The sequence below is a fragment of the Lissotriton vulgaris genome, chromosome 2_1, assembly GCF_964263255.1.
Source record: "Lissotriton vulgaris chromosome 2_1, aLisVul1.2, whole genome shotgun sequence".
NCBI classification, from domain to species: domain Eukaryota; kingdom Metazoa; phylum Chordata; class Amphibia; order Caudata; family Salamandridae; genus Lissotriton; species Lissotriton vulgaris.
In genome coordinates, this window is record NC_141687.1 from 2,064,131,206 (window position 1) to 2,064,149,719 (window position 18,514).

Genomic DNA, 18,514 nt, shown 5'->3' on the forward strand with positions numbered 1-18,514 from the left:
GCCGCATCTCAATTCATAGTTTTTCGCCCACCTCAGTTTGTACCCAGCCATATGTAAATCAGCCTTAACTCTGATCCTCATTGGAACAGTCCTGCCCAAACTTCCAGGCCTGGCCCTCCCTAAACTGGAACACAAGCAACCAAGCACTGTTTTCACCCTTCTTATGGGCTCATAAGCCAGGTATAATAATAATAATAATAATAATAATAATAATAATAATCTTTATTCGGCATATAATAATATGACCGTTAAAGAGACATTTTCAGGAGCATAACAATGTAAACAGTATTCATAAAAACAGTCTGGGAGACATTAAGATAGAAAATACTGTGCAAAATCATTATAATGCTATTCTCCTTCTTGGACTCATAAATTCATGAGCGAGCCAGAGAGAGAAAAAAAAACTACCAAGAACATTAAAAAGCTCTAGAGGCCGCCATGCATAGTACAGAGATTAACATGGAGTCGTAGGCCTTTATGTGCCCCTACTAGTTCTTAACTTAAAAGCTGATCTTAAAAAGTTTGCTACACAAAAGAGTGTAAAAACATCTGAAGACAATTATAAAAACAAAAGAGCAACACGAGGCTGCTTGAATCTTAGTTTTCTTAAAAGCCCATTAAAAGACACTCTCCTCTGATATGAATAGTACGGGCAGAGGAGAACAAAATGTAAGGTATCCTGTGGAGACCTATTGTCGCAGCCATATATGCCATGAAACCAGCAGGTACAGCCAATAAATGGTGAAATAAATTCAGCCTAAAATTTGTGAATACAAATCTGTCATGTGCACTGGTAATAATGGATAAATAAGGTCCCAGGCGTTATACTGATGCTACTAAAGTGTGGTCTCTAACAGTGGGTTTTTTCAACTCCCTTTCCTCCTTTTGTGAAGTGTTTAAAAACAGATCTTTATCAGGTTTAAGGAACAGATCTGTTAGACCTATTGTAATAAGGGTGTCCTTTACATATTTCAACCAAGGGATTTTTAACTCATGGTCTAGAGAGAGGCAGTCCAGGATTACCAGCCTATTAAAACCTGCCTCCTCCTTTGACCATATGTTCACCCAGCACAATAGAGGTTTCACAGCCACCATATCTGAGATGTACGTCAACCCCAATTCCTCATGAACAATGAACACAGGGGTACAATAACGGGCTTACAGCAAGTGTCTAAAATAACTGTCTTCTTCGATTTGCAGCTTCGTAGTCATCGTGAATCCTCAAAACTCGCTACCATATAAAACTTTGGAGCTACAGAAAGAGTCATATAACTTTGAAATTGTCCCACGTGACCATTCGCCTAATCTATGGGCAAAACCTGTGATTGCTCCAGTGGACCTTGTCAGACCCGGGCACTTCTCCTCTAGTAAATATTTAAAACTCAGTTTCCCATCAAATAAAATTACTAAGTATGAAAAAACTGGTACTTCACCTAGAGTGTGTGTGTGCCTACTGTATAAGTATTAGACTTCCTGAACGTCTTCCCCATTTCCATTATATATCATTTTGATAAGTTTGGGGACAGGTCCTGATTGTTTTAAACGCCACAAACCCATCTAATAAAAGCTGCAGGCCCTTTGGTGGGTGGGCAAGGAGAACCGCATTGTCTGCATAAAGCAGGATGGGAACCGGTCGTGAACCTATCCTCTGCCTCTGGGTATCTGGCTTGTAATGTGGTCAGGGAGGAATCAAGGTCATTAATATATAGTGTAAACAGAAATGGCACTAAGATGCAGCACTTAAAATGGTTTGTGATCTTCCCCTCTTGCGTGCATCTTACTGCAGCAGTGGTATTTGTGAGTAGACCCATTAACATGTTAATTAATGCTGGATCCACCCCAAGCTCTCCCATAAGATTCCAAAGCTTGCAGCGATTTACTCAATGAAAAGCTGCAGTGAGGTCCATAAAGGCTAGATAGAGAGACTCAACGTTGGTCGGCTCCCCGGTCGGCGCCGACCCTAGTATCCATCGCAACGTGGTCACGGAGCCAGACCGGGATCAGTCGGCACTGGATCCAACACCCATGGCTACATTTTTGTCCCTGTGTTCCACCCTGGCCAATGTCAGCCTGTTTGGCAGCCAGAGGAGGGTGAGGAGGACTGGGAGTGGTCAGGTCACCCTTTAACTGACCAGCTAGAGACTGTTGAGGACTGGCGAGAGGACCTGGGGGATGCCAGTGGTCTTGACACTTCACCCGACTTTGGCATGTTGTCTCCTCCTAACGTGGCTACGGAGGAGGGCGTGTCATATGCTCTGGTGTTGCGTAGGGCGGCCGAGGCTCTCAACCTCGAGCTTCCTACGGTAGTGGTCAGAACTAACCTCCTGACTGAGGTGCTTCAACCAGCAGCGAGCCCCTGCTACTGTTTATTGAGGCCCTCACTGCGTCGTTTTGGGCACGTGGTCCAGGCCCAACGCAGGGCTCCCGTGGACAGGATGATCTACCGAAGCCACGGCCCGGCTCCGGGTGACACTCCCTTTCCTCTCCCAACACCCCACCCCGGAGAGCTTGGTGGTCCAAGTCTCCACCATCAAAAGCGCCTTCCCTACCGCTCCACCGGAAATAAAATCCAAGAAGCTGGTCCACCTTGTCAAGAACATGTTCTCTTCTGCCAGCTTAGGTCTGCGGTCCGTAAACACTGCATGTCTCTTGGGCCGTTACTTGCACTGTGTGGGATATGGTGGCGCAAGTGCTGCCTCAGTGTCAGGAGGAGGCCTGGGCATTGCTCTCCCAGGCTGTTATCGCCGGGAGAGGTGCAGCGAAGTTTACGATCCGTTGTGGGCTGGACACTGCCGACTCTCTGGGCAGGGCCATTTCAACATCAGTAGAGCTTCGCCCCTACGCCTGGATGAGGTCCACTGGCTTGTCAGGATATGTCCAGAACACTCTGATGGACCTCCCCTTTGATAGCCGTCGCCTTTTTGGCGACAAAGCAGATAACGCTCCCCGAGCGCTTCAATGACTCACGAGCTACGGCCAAGTCCTTGTGCCTCTCCTCCCTTCCGGCGCAGTCTACTTTTCTCCCCTTTTAGTGGCTACAGAAGAAGTGCCCCGTCATGTCCCACCCAGGGCTACAGGCCGCTGCAAGTTACCCAATTTTCACGCAGCCTGGGACGTGGAAACAACCAACGAGGTTCTGGGGGCCAGTCCATCAACACCCCCCTCTGCAGCAACCTCCGAACCCTCCTAGTGCATCCTTTCAGGCCCATCAAACGCCAGTGGGCAGCAGGATTCGCCACCACCCCCACCTCCCCCCACCCACCTCCCCTCCCCCCTGATGCACCATCACTTCGGACAGGTGGGTTTTGCAGATAGTCCGAAAGGGGCTACTCCCTGTAGGAGAGTAGGGTCTGCAATCCTATGGTCACCCCCGATTTTTGCTTTTTGCTTCACTGGTTTACGACTTTCCCTGGCTGTGGGCCTGCTAATCAGACCCACAGCCTAGCTGTTCTCTATCTAAATTGACAACCATGTACCTTAGGTGCATTTACCAATTGGTACTGGGCCACCCTATCGGTCCCTGTACAGCATACCTTAGGTATCCAGGGCATAGGTGTACCCAGGGCCTACCAGGGGCTGCAGCATGTATTATGCCACCCCTGGCTGGCCATTCAAATCTGACACAACTGGCTGCACGACAGCTGGGGCAAGGTGGTGTAATCACCCTTTGCTTTAGATAAAGTATCTCTATATCTAACCCTAAAATGGACACATATATTCCTATCAGTCACTCCTATGGCAGGCCTTATCAATCCTGAAGGCAGAGTGCTTGGAATTATGTGAGATGGTGCTCTGGCATGAGCTGAGCCTGTTTGCAGCTTGCGGAACTAAGTCCTAATAGCTGTTCCCTGATAACGCTATACCATATACTCTTAAGTGCATTATGAACCTCGCGGTCAAATGCTAACTTTGGTATATAGGAGTATGACATTCCAACAGTTTTGTGACGGGAAGGTTACCATTCTGAAGAAGGTATTTAGCCTGAATCTTGTGATTAACATTCTCTCGTAGGTTGATGTTTGAAGTGCCAGATACGGGTGAATGTCAAAGGCTACTTGGATCATGTTTGCATGGATCACTGCCGTTTTTGAGGAATTGGATGCAAGTCTTAAAGATTCCAGATGACTTAGTGCTTTCTGCTTAAGATCTTTTTTTGAGATGTCCGTTATAGATGCTGGGTCCGAATAGTAGTTCTCAAGGCCTAGGTCGTAAAAAAAGTTCCTAACATATAGGAGCCACTTTATTTTTGCAGAATTGTCCATGTTCATTGAGTCTGCAATGATGGCTTGTGTCAGAGCATTTTTATTTGACTTCCAAATGCGGCGCCACAACATCAGAGGTTCAATTTTAATTAGGTCCTCTATATAGGGTATAGCTAATTCTAGGTGCATTGCGTAAGTTGAGGTGCCTTTGGGGGTGGCTAACAAGAATCTTAAAAAGGTGTTTTCTGCCTTCTGAATGGGGCTGATGTCAGTGTACCCCCAGACTCCCGCACCATATGTTGCGATTGCCTGGCATTTGGCGTTATAGATCTTAAGGAGCTCTACTGGTGGTCTTTTGCCTAATCTCTGAGAGAAAGTTATAAGAGCGGCAATTGACCTCCTGAATAAGAGTGCCCTAGTGTTCACTGCTTGCTTCCAGCTGAGTTGGTCGTCTATCATGACCCCCAAGTAGGGGTAGTGGGGGGTAACTTCAAGCTTCTGATTGTTGAGCAGTGTGGGATATGTTCTTTTTTGGCCTCTACCAACTGTCATTACGAACGTTTTTTTCACGTTCACCTTTAAGTCTAGATTTCCCATGAAAGACGTGTACCTGCTAACTGCTTTCTGGAGTTCTCTGGGGGTTCGTGCTAGGATAACAGCGTCATCCGCGTAGAGCAGGGCTGGGATCAGGCGGCGATTTATGCGTGGGAGGTCCTGGGCCCCCCTCAACATCTCCCCCTCCAAGCCGTTGGTGTAGAGTGAGAAGAGGAAGGGGGCCAGGACACATCCCTGCCTGACCCCACGCCCTACGCTAAACGGCGGCGTCAGCTCTCCATTTACGCCAAAGCGCACTCTGGCTGTTGCCCCGGTATAGAGCTCTCTTAGAAAGTCTAAGAGGGGTGGATCTACTCCCAGTTGAGCTAAGACCTTCCACAGCTTTGTATGCGACACGCAGTCAAAAGCTGCGGAAAGGTCGACAAAGACCATATATATCTTAGTTGGGTTCGCCTGAGTGTATTTCCCCATTATTAGGGTAAGATTGAGGACCTGCTCTAGAGTACCAAAGCCTTCACGGAAGCCGAATTGGATGTCAGAAATTATTCCCCGGTCCTCACTCCACTGCTGAAGGCGCTCTGGGATCACTCTCCCCACTACTTTCCCGAGCGAATCCAGCAGTGATATGGGCCGGTAACACTTTACGTCTTGCCGGTCCCCCTTTTTGAAGATAGGAACCATTATTGATTTTGTCCAGGAGGTTAGGATTCCCTCACTCGCTGCCGCTGTACAGACTCTGGTTAGAATGGGGGCCCAAAGGTCTTGGTTGCTTTTAAAGAGGTCCACTGGGACCCCATCAGGTCCTGGCGCCTTGCCTGGTTTACTGCTCTGCAGAGCGTCTATGAGGTCTGGGATGTCAAAAGGGACCAAAATGGGATAGTTAGCCTTGGGGGGAGGGGATTCTGTTGGTGAAGTATTTTTAAAAATCTCCTCGAAGTGGGAAACCCATATATTTTCGTCGATAGCGACTTCTATTTTCGGGGTATCCTTTTCGGTGAGATATGGGGTTCTGACTGTGCGCCAGAAAAGCTCGCTGTTTTTTGAGACTGCACCTTGGTGGAGATCATCCCATAGTTTTTGTTTGAGTTGGGCAGTTCTCAGCTTTCTTTCCCCTGTGTATTGGCGCCTGAGGAGTTGGATCTGAGCTGCATCTCGTGGATTGTTTTTGAGTGCAGATTTTAATTTTGATAGGGCCGCTGTACAGTTATGATTAAACCACTTTGGTTTTGCGGAGCGGTTTGATTTGGGTTTTGAAGTTAGTAGGTCCTTTATGGTATCTAATATTAAGTTAAAATTTCTCAGGACTTCCTTGTGACTAGTTGTGAGATCCAGGCATTTCACAATATTTGGGTAGGACCGAGTAATTCGTTTTTTCGTTATGTCAGATGGGTTAATTTTAGCCCATTTGATTGTGAGTCCGTTACGTTTATCAACCTGGATCTTGTTCTGAGTGAGGGTAGTCGCCATCTCCAATTGTGGGAAAGATTGGATGGCATAGATAGTTTTATTATTAAGGCTGAGTGATCGCTGAGGGGAGTGGCAATGACCTCGAAATCTTTGAGTTTGTTCATGAGACTTTGGGAAAGGAATATGAAGTCTACTGTGGTTTGATGACCTCTGCCCACATAGGTCGGGATAAATTTGTTTGGGACTGCTTTTAGATGGTTAGCAATGTAGAGATCCAGATCTGATAGGACGGTGTTAATAATATTTCCCAGTTTAGTGTGAGCGAGGTGCGCTAGTGGGACGTTGAATTTGTCAACTATCCCACAGCACAATAGGTTGGGAGCTGTGCAGGGGTGGAGATTGAAGTCGCCTCCCCAAATTAAGTGGGTTGCTTTGTTTGCGGATCTCCAGTGGTGAACTTGTTTCAGTTTGTCAGTTAAGGTAGTGAGAAGTGTTGTGAAGTTTTCTTCCGGTAGGTTATTATATATATTGGTCAAGATGATTGTGTCTTTGTTGGGGAGGGTGAGTGAAAGGATTTGATGATTAGCATCCTGGGAGAGTGTGACCACTTTGTTGAGAGGTAGGGAGTTTGAAATGTAAATTGTTAGCCCACCTTTTGGTCTACCCATTGTGTTGGTTAGTGCTGGAACAAAATAGGTTTTATAGCCTTGTAAGTGTAATTCTTCTACAGTCCATGTCTCCTGGAGACAAATTATTTGATATGGGGTTAGGAACTTCTGCGCAGATCCATCCTCGATTTTATTTCGGAGGCCCGCGATGTTCCAATAAGAGACTATGATGGATGAAGAGTCATCACCAGATTCTTCTTTTGAGATTATGGGTTCCTTGTTACAGATAGCTGGGGAGGTAATAAGGAGCTGTGAAGGGGAAGATAGTTGAAGGTCAATTGGAGAGGTTTCTGTTGATGGTCAATCGACCATTTCTAGGCCACTATACCTATTATTTAGCGGGATGTTATGCCATGGGTCCCATCGGGGTTGATCTCTGTGTGGGGGCCATTGTGTATAAGGTCTTCTATCGTCCCACCTTCCACCCTGGTGACGTTGTCTTACTGTGTGCCAGGAGTAATCTGGCTCATATAAGTTAGGGGGGCCATGATATCTGGAATTTAATAGATCGTCCTGCCTGGGGAATGGAACGGACCAAGGAGGCTCCTGCTCCTGTATGTAGCCGTCCACTTGCCTAAAGGGATAGAAGAAGGAGAGTGACTTGATCTTAATTCCTCCATTTGGGGTGATATCTTCCCAAGCGCAGACATAGTCCGCTATTCGTGGGTCCTCAAATGTGATTGTTATACAATCCCCAGGGATGGTTTTTCTAGTACTGCCTACCCACGGTACCCTAGCTACAGATCTAATTCTTCCACGCCAGGAAGATGGAATCGGGCGGTTGGTCTGGAGCCAATGCTGGGCCTTATTTTTTAAGAACCAGACCGGTTCTGGGGTGAGATCTGTTAATTCGGGAACTCCAGCCATGACCACCACGTAGGGTGAGGCCTCAGGAGGGAAATCTGCTGGGAGTCTTGGAGGACCAGGATTCCTCGCAGTATTTCTCTTGGGCCTATCCGCAGGTGTTTTTGGTGGTACAGGTGGGGGGGGTAAGGTTTTCGTTGTTGTTTTATTCACGTTTTTGCCTGGGGTTTTGTTGGCGGAGCTACTGGGTGCCGTCGGGGTCGCGGCAGTTGTAGGTGCTGGACCTGGGGAGGTCAAAGTAATTACCTGTTGTGAATTGTTGGTGGTGCTTGGGGCTGCTACGGTTTTTACTGTTTTGGTCGCATTTGAGGTATTTTTGTTATCGGACACATTTGGAGTGGTTATCCGGAGAGTCTTTTGCTGTGGGTTGGGCAAAGATGGATTAGCGTTAGGTGCGTTGGTATTAGTTGATTTTTTGATATTGTTTCCTCCTGGTTTTTGAGGGCATGATGGGAGAGTTAGCTGTTGATTTTTTAGAAGTTTGGAAATATGTGACTCTAGAGTTGCTAGCCGGTGTTCTAAGGGTTGTAATGCCTGTTTAACTACACTGGCTATGCTAGAGAGAGTTAGTTCCTGGGCCTCAATAACATTCAAGTCCGCTTGGGCTTGTTTGGTAGGATGAGGGTCCAAGACTTTCGGGGGAGATGGTTCCTTCTCTACCTGATGAACTGACGCTAGAATCTCTATTTGTGCCACCCTAGCGTCTTCGTTTTGTGGGATGGTTAGTGGTATTGCCAGATTTTCTGGTGTGATGGGGTTTCTGGGCGCCCTTTTCTTACTAATTGCTCCCTCCCTCCTACCCCTTTCTATTCTTTTCTCTGTAGAGGAGATTTGTAAAGGTGTTATTGGAAGCAGTTCTGGAGTTTTTTCTAAATCGAAGCTAAGTTGAGAGTCCGCTAGCTGTGATACTGACAGATCTACTGTGTTTGGTAGACTGCGTCTCTCTCTGGTTGGCACTGTCTCAGCGTTTGGGGCTCCTAATGCTGGAGATCTGGCTTCCGCCAGGATGCCTAATGAGGATCTCTTGGCGAATGCCAGGTCTAGGGAAACCCTTTCTTCCATCATAGAGATGCTTTCATCTATGAGCGTGTTAGCCTTCGCTAAAAAGTCGTCCATAGGGCCAAGCAATTTACCCGTCGAGCAGGGGGCTTTGGTTTTGGTTTTGGTTCCCCTCGTAAGAACCATTATTGTTCTTATTGGGTTATGGGTCTGAGGAGGTTCGTAGAATGGGACAGTAGGAGAGGGCCAGATATAGATGTCAGGGGGATGGCCCAGTCCAGTCTCTACCAGCCTCTAACGGCCTAAAACGGCCCGGTCTTTGCCCGGTCTTCGCCCCGGGCTGCGACCCGCGCGCGACCCGCAGCGCGTTAGTGACTGGCTAAATGTAGAGGGAGTAATGAGGGCGTGGCCGCCGGGGGAAGAGGCGCCGGCTGCAAAGAGCGGTGGTTTCTGGGCCTCGCAGTCCCCCGGGACACAGCCAATGCACTGCAACCTGGGCGGGTCGCGCTGAGAGCGAGGGGGAAAACTGCCGATTGCAGTAGCGCTCCCACCAGCCAACCTCTGCCACAGGGAATGCGGGTCGAGACGTGGACAAAGAAGCAGTTCCTCAGGTCAAAGCAGATGAACAGGTCAGTGAGCGGCACCCGCGCAGCGGGTGGCGTGAAAGGTTATATGGAAGCGTTCAGATCAGTGGGCGTGGTCACCGGGGGAAGAGGCGCCGGCTGCAAAGAGCGGTGGTTTCTGGGCCTCGCAGTCCCCCGGGACACAGCCAATGCACTACAACCTGGGCGGGTCGCGCTGAGAGCGAGGTGGAAAACTGCCGATTGCAGTAGCGCTCCCACCAGCCAACCTCTGCCACAGGGAATGCGGGTCGAGACGTGGACAAAGAAGCAGTTCCTCAGGTCAAAGCAGATGAACAGGTCAGTGAGTGGCACCCCACTTTGGTATAGCATTATCAAAACATGTCGAGTAAGGTGTCATACGAATTGGAATACTACCCCCTCGCCAATTCTGGCGACGGGGGTAGCATTCCACCCTTCTAGAGGGACACGACATGTATGTAACTGTGAACCCCGGTTAAAGTTAACTCGAGCCTCAGCATCACAAAATGGATGCTGCCACCACAGACACAAGTCTGACCTCCTGCTGCTGGGAGTCCTTCCAGCGAGGGAGGCTTGGACAAAGGGTTTCCTGCCTTGGGAGGTGCTAGCACCACCCCAGACAGGATTTTGTGTATTAGGTAGGACAGGGCTGAAAGGAATGAGACATGCCTGGGGCACACAAGGTGTCTTGTGCATACACCGGTCAGAACCAGTTCCTGTGGCACTCCAGCCCCAGAGCTGGCGCAAGACCGGACAAAGGAAAGGGGGTGTAACCAGCCCCCTTCCTGGTCCCACCCAGAGGAGGGACCTAGTCGTAGTGCAGCCCCCTTTAGCTGAATAAAGGTAGGAGCTGGTCCCATTCCCAGTTAGATTAATCTTGACAACTTCCACGAAGAAATTCTTGACCTTCGACCTCCTGATTACCAGAAGACTGAAGAATCTCCCCTATGGTCAGGGAGTGACCATCCTGCTTCGCAGGCACCATCAAGCTCCTGTGCGGTTTGCTGCAAGTCCTTCCATCCTGGAATCCGATGACCCAGCTCCACAAGACCCGGACCTCCAGACTCCTCTGACCTCTACCCACATCCACAGCACAGCTGGGACCCGTGGGTGCGACGAGCAACGTGGAGACGGCCATCTTGAGAAACCTGCACAGCGCTTCCAGCACGACCGCCGAGGGATCCTCGAGTGAGTGCACTGGGGTCTGAGAAGCCCCACACCGACGCAGCTCCTGTACCAAAGACCAGCCCCCCAGCATCCACAAGATCTGCGTGGGGCCCTTTTGCCTGGTTGCTGCTTGTCCTGTTGTCTGGTCACTTGCCGGCTGGCTAGTGACCTCTGAGACGACGATCCGAAGAATCCAACACTGCTGGTCTGGTCCCCCAGACTGGCCTTTGCTTCCTTGTAAAAGAGGAGCACCCCGGACCCTCCTGGTCCGCACCAGACGCCATCTTTGTTCCACCGCGTGGCTTGCATTAGCCAAAGCCTGTTGACCAGATCGACGATCCAACACCGCCAACAGCAGCAGACTACGTGGGACAGCTCGTGCCTCCAGCCTGGTCGTGAAGAGCAGCTCCTGGTCTGCGCAGCTACAGAGAGAAGCGACCCTTCCTTCACCTGAGTGCGGCGACAGCATCTGGTTCCCTCCTGGTTCCAGCACCTTCACTGGCTAGTGACCGAGACTCTGTCCCCTTCCCTTTCAGGACTTCTTCTTCCTAGTTCCATCCTTGGAACCACCGGACTCCTCCATCTGGCTGCCTGCCAGCAACTCCTTGTTTCAGGCATCACCGGGATCAACGCATCAAACCCGACGCAACGTCAGCCCTATGCACCCGCAGCCTGTGGGTTAGGTAACTAAAGCTTCTAGGTGCTGAAGTCTGTGTTCACTCTCCTAGTGTCTAGGTCCACTGTTGTTTTCCCTCCATCCAGCCGGGTTCGTCCGGAATCCGTAACTTTCTAACACTGTAGTATCCATAGACGTTGATACGCATCGCGCGTGAGAGTTCCCACTCTGCACGTGAGTCCTGTGGGCCTCCTGCTCCTTACTTACCTAGTTTGTAGCGTAGTCCCAGCGGTCCTCCAGCCTCTGGATCTCCTTACAATATTTTCTTTCCTCGCATTCCATTGTTTTGAGTATATGGTTTGTCGTGCCCCTAAGGCGCACTTGTAAATATTGTGCGAACTCGTATTTACTTTTTAGTATTGTCATGTGCTTAGCCCTCTGACCTCATAAAGAGTTCAGAGGTGTATGTTAGTTAATAAATATCTGTTTATTTTCATAACAACCTGTGTGGTGTCCTTTCACTTGGTATTCAAGGGGTTATATGTGGTAAAACAGCTGGCTTCACATGCCATTCAGAGTTTAGCCTAAAGACTGCTTTTGTCCACGCTACTAGGATAGCTGGTCTATAAGGTTGACTTACAACCAATCACCATAAGGGATGTTTGGACTGATACAAGGTGATCACAAGAACTAGTGAGCATCATATATCAGGCCAACTTCTCACATTGGTGTGCAGCGGTTGGGATTTGAGCTTGCTGTTGTTTTTACCAAATATAATCTTGGGATATCATTTGAAAGATCGCATAAGGTACCATAGGTACATATAACATAGCTTAGAAATACTCTGAGTTCTACTGAACCAGCTGTTGTAGTAGAAAGGGAGTAGCACACCCTGACTACAACTCTTAGCAAGGGATCAGTAGGTAAACCCATAGTGTAGGTAAGTGCACCACTAACACCTCACTAGAAAAGCATGTCTACCACAGGAGGGAACACAGAGGCCCCCCTAGTGGTTGATGACCCTCCACAGGTCATTTCCAGATATGCAGCTCTTAGCTTCCAGGAGATGAGACAATTGTGTACCTCCAGGAAACTAAAACAGGGTTCTAACCCTACCACTCCTTTTCTGATAGGTCTCTTAGAGACATATGATGCCAGAAGGGCTTCTAACACAGGCCCCTCTAATCCAGATGGGAGCATTCCCCCCTTAGAGGGAACCCTTGGTGATCCTGACCTTAACCTCCATGGAGCAGAAAGTGAAGAGGAGGAAGAGGAATTATCTGGGGATGAGGCAGACAAAGGTCCAGTAGTAGTCAGTAGGCTCACCAGGACAAACTTAAGCATATATGAGAATGGAACTGGGGGACCCCCAGGCCCATCCTCGGGCAGGCTTAACCTTGGGAATAGACGAGTTAGGTCTCACTTCAGAGGCTCTAACAGATCTGTTCATACCCATGTCTCTCAGGCATCTTCTCAGAGAGGGATGACATCCCCTCAGAGAAGAGAGCATGAAGCTAGGATGAGGGAAGTCAATCTGAGGATTGAGAGGGAAGAACTTGCCCTTGCCAAAGAAAGACTTGCCTTTGCCAGAGGACAGATATTGAGTGGGGCAGACCCCACTGGTGGCAGCATTATCATTGGCGATAAAGACAGGAGTTTTGATACTAGACACCTAAGTAAAATAGTGCCCCCCCCTTTAAACAAGGGGATGACATCCACAAATGGATGACTGCTTTGGAGAGGGCCTGCACTGTCCAGTGCATCCCCCAGAGTCAGTGGGTAACTATACTGTGGCTCTCCTTTGAAGGTAAAGGTAGAGATGAGCTCCTCACTACTAGAGCTGAGGATGCTAACAATTGCCAAGTCCTGAAGAATACACTGATTGATGGGTTTGGCTTAACAACTGAGCAGTACAGGTTGCTGTTCAGAGACACCCAGAAAATTCAGTCTCAGGATTGGGCTGACTTTGTTGATTGTGCCACTAAGGCTTTTGAAGGCTGGTTACTGGGAAGTAAAGTTACTGATTACACAGGATTGTATAACCTAATTATGAGAGAACAAATCTTAAGTAATTGTCAAAATCAGTTGATGCATCAGCACATTATTGACTCAGATCTGACCTCTCCCCAAGAATTGGGAAAGAAGGCAGACAGATGGGTCAGGACAAGTGTCAAGCAGCAGAACCAGAACCAGGGTGGTGGCCAGAAGAAAGCAGACCAGAAGGGTAATGAGAACAAACAAAATGACCAGAAGTCTTCAACAGGGCCCCAACAATCTAAGGAGGGTGGGACCCAGACTACCCAAAAGAAGAATAATAATGGTCAGAAGAAACCATGGTGCCAATACTGTAAAAGTAATACTCACTGGTTTAGTGAGTGCACCAAGAAAGGCCCAGCTCCTACCACTACTGCCCATAAGGCACCTGCAACCCCTAGTTCAGTTAGTAGTGGTAGTGCTCCCCCTAAGGCTTTAGTGGGGTTGACATTGGTATCTGAGGCAGGCTCTGACCTAGTGAGAGTACCTACCCAGGCTGTTCTTGTTTGTACTGGGGACATGGATTTGACCCCTACAATAAGTCCCAGTACTCTGGGCAAGTACAGGCAGATGCCTTTGATCAATGGAAAAATGGCTCAGACCTACAGGGACACCTGTGCCAGTGTCACCATGGTGACACCAGCATTTGTGGACCCTGGACAGGTAATACTAGGTTCAGACTTCCTAGTGACCAATGCTAGCAATGTCACTACCAACCATAGTATGGCACTTGTTAATTTCTCCTGGGGAGGGGTTAATGGCCTCAAAAGGGTTGTTGTTAGTTCAGACCTCCCAGTGGACTGTCTTTTGGGCAATGATTTGGAATCCTCCCTATGGTCAGATGTGGAGTATAGGACTCATGGGGAAATGTTAGGTTTGTCAGCACATGTCCTTGCTGTGACTAGGTCACAGGCCAAGAAATGCCCAGCTGAACTAGTGCTGGATCCTGGAACAATGGACCAGACACTAACCAAGAGTAAGAACAGTAGGGTTAAGGCAGTGCCTTCCCCCTTGCCTCAAGGTGAGGATCAGCTCTCACAGGAGACTGACCCAAAGACCCCAGAAGGAACTGTCCTAGAAGATCTTGAGCCTGAACAGGTTGAGTTTCTTGGGACAGGGGGACCTTCCAGGGCAGACTTGAGACAAGCAAAATTAGACTGTTCATCTCTTGAACCCCTCAGACAGCAGGCTGCTGCTGAGGATGCAGGGAATGCCACAGGTGCCCATAAAGTGTATTGGGATGATGGACTCCTTTACTCTGAGGCAAGAGACCCCAAGCCTGGTGCTACCAGGAGGCTGGTCATCCCCTTGTCTCTGAGAGGTTTCCTTCTCACCTTGGCCCATGAAATTCCTCTTGCAGGTCACTTAGGCCAGAACAAGACTTGGGACAGGCTTGTCCCACCCTTTCACTGGCCCCATATGTCTGAAGACACTAAAGAGTTTTGTCGCTCATGTGTCACCTGTCAAGCCAGTGGCAAATCAGGTGGCACAACAAAGGCCCCCCTTATAGCACTACCTGTGGTGGGGGTACCCTTTGAAAGAGTGGGGATTGACATTGTTGGACCAATGGACCCCCAAACAGCATCTGGGCACAGATTTATACTGGTGGTAGTGGATCATGCCACCAGGTATCCAGAAGCTATTCCCCTTAGGACCACTACAGCTCCTGTTGTGGCCAAGGCCCTACTCTCAGTTTTTACTAGAGTGGGGTTTCCTAAGGAGGTTGTCTCTGACAGAGGTGCAAACTTTATGTCAGGATACTTGACTGCAATGTGGAAGGAGTGTGGTGTCAATTACAAATTCACCACCCCCTATCACCCACAGTGCAATGGGCTTGTTGAGAGATTCAACAAGACCCTCAAAGGGATGATAAAAGGGTTACCAGAAAAGCTTAGGCGGAGATGGGACATCCTTTTACCCTGCCTTTTGTTTGCTTACAGATAGGTACCACAGAAGGGCGTTGGCTACAGCCTTTTTGAACTTCTATTTGGGCATCCTGTAAGAGGACCCCTGTGTCTTGTGAAGGAAGGATGGGAGAGACCTCTTAAAAAGCCTAAGCAAGACATATTGGACTATGTACTTGGTCTCCGCTCCAGGATGGCAGAGTACATGGAAAAGGCATCTAAAAACCTTGACGCCAGCCAAGAACTGCAAAAAGCTTGGCATGACCAAAAGGCTGTCCTTACTGTTTACCAGCCTGGCCAGAAGGTGTGACCATTTGTCTTGGAGAGTGGCCCCAGCAGCTCTCCAAAACAAATGGTCTGGACCCCATATTATCATTGAACAGAAGGGAGAGGTCACCTATCTGGTAGACCTTGGAACTCCCAGGAGCCCTCACAGAGTACTTCATGTGAACAGGCTCAAGGCATTTGTCAACAGGGAAGACATGGGCTTGCTCATGGCTACAGATGAGGGACAGGAGGAAGAGAGTGACCCTCTCCCAGACCTGCTCACTCAGAACCCTGATGATGTGTCAGTAGATGATGTAGTCTTTTCTGACAGCCTCTCTGAGCATCAACAAGAGGATTGTAAACAGGTTCTTCAATCCTTCAGACAAATGTTCTCTCTGACACCCAGTCAGACAAACTGGTGCACCCATGAGGTGGACACTGGTGACAGTCTGCCTATAAAGAGTAAAATCTACAGGCATCCTGACCACGTCAGGGACTGTATAAAACAAGAAGTACAGCAGATGTTGGAATTGGGAGTCATTGAACCCTCAGAGAGCCCTTGGGCTAGTCCTGTAGTTCTAGTGCCTAAACCTCGCACCCAGGATGGTAAGAGAGAGATGAGGTTTTGTGTAGACTACAGGGGTCTCAATGCTGTCACCAAGACAGATGCCCATCCAATACCAAGAGCAGATGAACTCATAGATAAATTGGCTTCTGCCAAATTCTTGAGTACATTTGACCTGACAGCTGGTTATTGGCAAATCAGGTTAGCTGAGGATGCCAAGGCCAAGACAGCATTTTCTACCCCAGGAGGTCATTACCAGTTTGTGGTGATGCCCTTTGGTTTGAAAAATGCACCTGCCGCTTTTCAAAGGTTGGTGAACCAAGTCCTCATCCTGGACATCCCCCGTCGCAGCCACATCTCCGGACACCTGAGAGACCTGCACTGGCTCCCGGTCAACAAGAGAATCACCTTCCGTCTCCTCACCCACGCACACAAAGCCCTACACAACCAAGGCCCAGGATACCTCAACAGCCGCCTCAACTTCTACGCTCCCAATCGCCAGCTTCGATCGACCGGCCACGCCCTCGCCGCCATCCCCCGCATCCGAAGAGCCACCGCAGGGGGACGGTCCTTTTCCTACCTCGCCGCCAAGACTTGGAACTCCCTCCTGACCCACCTCCGCCTGACCCAGGACCACCTCGCCTTCAGGAAGCAACTCAAGACCTGGCTGTTCGAGCAGTAGCGGACCCCCCTCTCCTAGCGCCTTGAGACCCTCTGGGTGAGTAGTGCGCTATATAAATGCTTTGATTGATTGATTGAGTCCTCTCTGGGCTGGATGACTTCTGTGCAGCATATCTGGATGATATTGCTGTCTTTAGCTCCACCTGGGAGGATCACCTGATCCACCTGAGGAAAGTTTTGGAGGCCCTGCAAAAGGCAGGCCTCACTATCAAGGCTACCAAGTGCCAGATAGGGCAGAGTCAAGTTGTATACTTGGGCCACCTTGTAGGTGGAGGCCAAGTTCAACCTTTGGAGAGCAAGATACAGGCCATAAAGGACTGGGCTCCTCCAACCACCCAGACACAGGTCAGAGCTTTCTTGGGCCTGTCTGGTTACTATAGGAAATTTGTCACAAATTATGGAACCATTGTGACTCCACTTAATGACCTGACGAGTAAGAAAATGCCAAAGAAAGTTCAGTGGACAGTTAGCTGTCAAAAGGCATTCGACGACCTAAAGCAGGCCATGTGCACTGCACCTATTCTCAAGAGTCCAGACTACTCCAAGCCATTCATTGTCCAAACAGATGCATCTGAGTTGGGTGTGGGAGCTGTTCTATCTCAACTGAATATTGATGGTCATGACCAGCCCATTGCTTTTATAAGTAGAAGGCTGACCCCTAGAGAGAAACGTTGGTCAGCTATTGAGAGGGAGGCCTTTGCTGTGGTTTGGGCCCTGAAGAAGCTGAGGCCATACTTGTTTGGCACTCACTTCAAGATTCAGACCGACCATAAGCCCCTCTTATGGCTAAATCAAATGAAGGGTGAAAACCCCAAACTTCTTAGGTGGTCCATTTCCCTACAAGGGATGGACTTTACAGTGGAGCACAGACCAGGGACTGACCATGGCAATGCAGATGGTCTCTCCATGTACTTCCACTTAGAACAAGAAGACTCACCTGGTCAAGGTTATTTTAATGTCCCTAAGTTGGGGGGGGGGGGTTATGTAGGAGAGTAGGGTCTGCAATCCTATGGTCACCCCCGATTTTTGCTTTTTGCTTGTTAGACCTGGCACCTTGGCGTGAGTTTCCCTTCCACTTTTTGCTGATGTGCCTCAGATGTTTTGCTGTTTTTGCTGGTGTCTGAGGAGGGTTGGGACCACCCTGTGGCCTTCATCAGTAGGAGGTTACTTCCCCGGGAAAGTAGGTGGAGTGCAATAGAGCGAGAAGCATTTGCTGTGGTCTGGGCGCTGAAGAAGCTAAGACCCTACTTGTTTGGGTCTCACTTCCGGGTTCAGACAGACCACAGGCCCCTCAGATGGTTGATGCAAATGAGGGGTGAGAACCCAAAACTGTTGAGGTGGTCCATCTCCCTACAGGGTATGGACTTCACGGTGGAACATCGCCCTGGCACAGATCACGCCAACGCTGACGGTCTGTCCAGGTTTTTCCGCCTCAGTGATGAGGAACTCCCTGGGGAAGGGTAGTTCTCCCCACATTTCAGCTGGAGGGGACACGTGTTAGACCTGGCACCTTGGCGTGAGTTTCCCTTCCACTTTTTGCTGATGTGCCTCAGATGTTTTGCTGTTTTTGCTGGTGTCCGCTGCTCAGGGCACTGCGCCACGGCCAATCCGTGCCGCAGTGCAAGTGCTCCCTATGAAAAGTGTAACTGTGTTTGGTATACCTGATTGGTTAATTGGATTTACTGTCAGTCCCCAGTAAAGTGCACCAGGAGTGCCAGGGCTTGTAAATGCCAATACTGCTAGTGGGCCTGCAGCGCTGGTTGCGCCACCCACAGAAGCAGCCTCTTAAAATGTGTCTAGGGTCTGCCATTGCAGAACCTGTATGCAGTCTGGTACTGTCATGCTGGCTGGGCAAGTGCACACACTTGCCAGCCTCTAAACCTTCCCTTAACTTCATATTAGTCACCCCTATGGTAGGCCCTAGGGCAGGGTGCATTGTAAGTGTAAGGTAGGACAAGCCCTGATGTGTGTGGCATGTCCAAA

The 18,514-nt window shown here is 49.2% G+C and overlaps 1 protein-coding gene across 2 annotated transcripts in view; it reads left to right on the plus strand.

Moving 5' to 3' along the window:
- DMXL2 (Dmx like 2) overlaps window positions 1–18,514 on the plus strand; it is a 2,078,996-nt gene that overhangs the window by 1,412,429 nt on the left and 648,053 nt on the right. The window lies entirely within an intron of this gene.